General features: G+C 31.9%; 1 pseudogene; it reads left to right on the top strand.

The window, feature by feature from the left end:
- The first annotated feature begins 760 nt into the window (after positions 1 to 760).
- LOC130458093 (60S ribosomal protein L35-like) lies at positions 761 to 3055 on the top strand (annotated as a pseudogene).
- The last annotated feature ends 993 nt before the right edge of the window (positions 3056 to 4048 follow it).

Here is a 4048-nt window from a genome sequence, read left to right as displayed (position 1 = left end):
AAATGATAAAATAAAGCAACTATCACAAAGAAGAGGCAACCCCCCCCCCAGAAACCACTTCAGTTAGCAAACATGATCTACTTGACAAAGGGCCACATAGTGAGCAAAGGGTAACAATGCTTTATAACTTAAATTCATTTGTACTTGTAGAGGATAAACATGAAAGATTACAACCAGTAACATCTCATAAAATAGCTGAGTGGTTAAAAAAAAAAAAGAAGTTAACAAAAAGTTTGGTATGAGAGTCTTATGAGATAGTTCATACAAAATATTGTAGATAAAAATAGTAGGAAAAAATTGAGGGGAAATGGATTAAATCTGCCAAAAGTTTTATAATCATCTTTTTTCATTATCTATGACAGTGGAATGTTTACATTTTGATTCTCTGTGGATGATGACCCTCTTCTATTTGTGAATTACACATTATTGATTGCATTCAGCCCTAGAATGTATCAGGACCTCTTTAAAACTATTCATGACCACTAAATAAAGGTTTTAAAAATCCATGAGGGAAAAACCTAAAAGATAAAGATACCCATTGTCACAAGTATGACAAGCTCTTACACAAGTGGCCCATTGAGTTAGTCCATATCTATTTTAAAACATCTTTTTTAGACAGGTATTAAAGATGAATAATGAGTTTGCCCTCAACTGAATAGGAGGAAAGATATTCTGGATTTTATTTAATGATTTTAAGCTACACACAGACACACACACACACACAATCTTTTCAACCTTGATATACTTCCAGTAATGCTACATGAATTATATGCAACAGAATAATGACCAAAGACTCAAAACTGCAGATGACCTAAAGGAAAATGGAGATATTATTGATAGATGTAAGTAGGTCACAACATATTGTCAACAATGACTTAGGCACAAGAAGTGACCTAAAAATATTATCTATGAAATTGGTGATTGGGGAGGGGAAATGGACAGGTCTTATAGTGAAAGCAAGGGACAACAGATAGTATTGGCATTTTATTGATTATCAGGACCCTTTATACTCCTAAAAATATTATTGAGGACCCCAAAGAACTTTGGTTTATATGAGTTATGTCTATCAATATTCACTGTTAGAAAAAGAAATTGATAAATATAAAAAGCATTTTACTTATTAATTAATGAAAAATAATAACAAAAATAAACTCACTATAGTGTTAACATAACATTTGTTGTTGTTCAGTCACTTTTCAGTCATGTCTGACTTGTGATTCCATTGAGGTTTTCTTGGCAAAGATACTATAGTGGTTTGCCATTTCCTTCTCCAACTCATTTTGCAGATAAAGAAATTGAGGCAAACAGGGTTAAATGATTAGCCTGAGGTTACATTGCTATGTCTATGTCTAAGGTCAAATTGTAACTCAGAAATATGTCTTCCTGACTCTAGCCCTGGTTTTTTATCCAGCCCTACATGCCCTAGTATAACAGTTTTTGATGGAAAATAATGATGTCTAAAAAAAAGAGAGAGAAGAATGGCTTTGTTGTTCATATTCTAGCAAATTTCTTTAATGTCTGTTTTAATAGAAGACAGTTGGATACCCATATCTGCTTCTGAACTCAATCTATTGTAATATATTATTTTGCTTGAAATATATGAAAAAAATCCAACCTCAAAAAGATATGTGGTTGGAAAATGGAAAAGATTTTAAGAGGTAAATAATGTCTTGGTATCATTATGAAAATAGTTTTGATTTTGTAAACCCCTGGAAAGGGTCTTGGACACCCCCAAAACACTTTGAGAACTGCTGATCTAGTTCAACACTCTCATTTTTACAGATGAGAGACTTGAGACTCAGAGAGAGGTAAAACATCACAGAAGTAGAACTCATAAAAGGTGGCATTTAAACCCACCAACACAATATTCTCAAGAAAAAATCATCTAAAATGTGTTATCTTTCAGGAAGAAAATTTAAGCCCCTTATTTTCCACCTATTATTAAACTCATTATTTTCTCCCCCAAATAGAATTGAATATGGCTTTCCAGGTGTAGTGGAAGATATACCAAAATATTTTATAAATCATTTGATATGCATAGATGATACTGACAGATTTCTGCCATAAAACCTCTTAAATAGTTTCTCCATCTCATTTGATGTTCTCATATTAAAGATCTTCTTTTAGGTATAAATTTCTTAATTAAAATGTTAGTTGGATTGGATAATATTCCCAATATATGCCAAAGAAAGAGACTTCAAGATTCAATCCAGAGGTAAAACTGAACCAACAAATGAAAGCAATTCTCCAAATACTTTTAGTTCCTTTAGACAAAATACATCAAATACAGTTATCAAAGAGAAAGATGAAAATGTAAAAAGCTATTAGCATCTATATAATATTTGCCTTAACATATATTTTTGGAACTCTAATATTGGTCACAACAGATACAAAATATTCTTACAAAAACTCATACATAATATATGTGTGTATATGTATATATACATCCATGTATATGTGTCTACCCATATAAGTGCTTTCTCTTTTCCATTATATTTTTTTAAAAATAAATTTTTATTTATAGCTTCTTGGTTTTAATATCATCAGAACTTTGCTTAGTATTCCTTCTTCTGTTCAACTCCCAGAGAATCATCCCATAAATAAAAAGAGAAAAAAGAAAGAAAGAAAATTATCAAGTCATTCACTTTGGAGCTGGAAGCAGTCAGTATATCACAGCAGCAATTACAGCAAAGATCAAGGCCAAAGATCTCTGTGGGAATTAGAAGAAGGAGCTGCTCCAATAATTGGATTACATAAAGGTGGAACTTACTAAGTTTTGAGTAACCAAGATCATGGAAGAAGTTGTATCCACACTATCTAAGATCTGAGTTGTACAAAAATCCGTTGCTCAAATCCTACTGTCATCAACTAGACTCAAAAAGAGAACCTTGGGAAATTCTACAAGGGCAAGAAATACAAACCCCTGTACTTTTGGACCAAGAAGATCAGTGCTAGGTGCCACAGGCTTAATAAGCACAAGGAAAACCTGAAGACCAAAATCAGCAGAGATAAAAATGCCCTATCCTCTATTTGGAAATTTGCTGTTAAAGCATAATTTATCAAGGTACTCAATAAAAAAACCAAATTCTTATTTTTAAAAATTAACACAATATAACAAGACTGCAAAAAAGTCTCAAAATATATGTAATGCACCACATGTGTGAACTTTCCATCTCTATAAAGTAGTGGAGCGGGATGTCTTAAGTGTCTTCTTTGGAAAAACATACTTTGTAAATGTACAATGTTCACTTTTTATTGAGTTTATTCTTTCCATTTACATTGTTGTAGTTCTTGGTTCTGATTACTTCATTCTGCATCAGTTCATGTAGATAATTTAATGCTTCTTGATATTCACCACATTTGTCATTTCTTTTGACACAGTAATAATCCATTACATTCATGTACCTCAATTTGTTTAGCTATTTCCCATCTTTGAGCATCTGTTGTTTCTAATTCCTTGTTTATCACAACAAGTGCTGCTGTAAATATTTTTGCTTACATGAGAACTTTCTTCTTATCAATAGCCTCCTTGGAATTCTCTGGGTCAAAAGATATTGACATTTTAGTCATCTTATTTCTAACGTTCTTAATTGCTTTCCAAAATAGTTATACTGAATCACAGTTCCACCGGTGATGCATAATGTGGCTATCTTCCCACAGAAACTCAAATAATCTCTATCTTTTACTTGGTGTGAGGTAAAATCGTATCACTATTCAATTTTCATTTCTCTCATTGTTAATGACTTGGAGGATTCTTTCATGTGGTTATTAATAGTTTTTCATTTTTTTCAAGAACTGGTTTTTATATGTTTTGAGCATTTGTCTATTGAAAAATAGACCTAGAAATGGATACAGATGATTTGTATAGTAGATGTATCTATATGCAATAATATGTGTACCTACACACACCTACATTGTGAGTTGTCCATACATCTTGGATACCAAACTATTGCATGAAAAATATGATACCCTGATTTTTTTCCCATTAGTCTATTTCCCTTCTTAAACTAGATGCATTTATTTTCTTCAGTCCCATGGAATCAAAGTT

This window comes from Monodelphis domestica, chromosome 3, assembly GCF_027887165.1.
Source record: "Monodelphis domestica isolate mMonDom1 chromosome 3, mMonDom1.pri, whole genome shotgun sequence".
Lineage (NCBI taxonomy): Eukaryota > Metazoa > Chordata > Mammalia > Didelphimorphia > Didelphidae > Monodelphis > Monodelphis domestica.
Note: the sequence above shows the minus strand (reverse complement) of the source record. Positions and strands in the feature narration are given on the sequence as shown.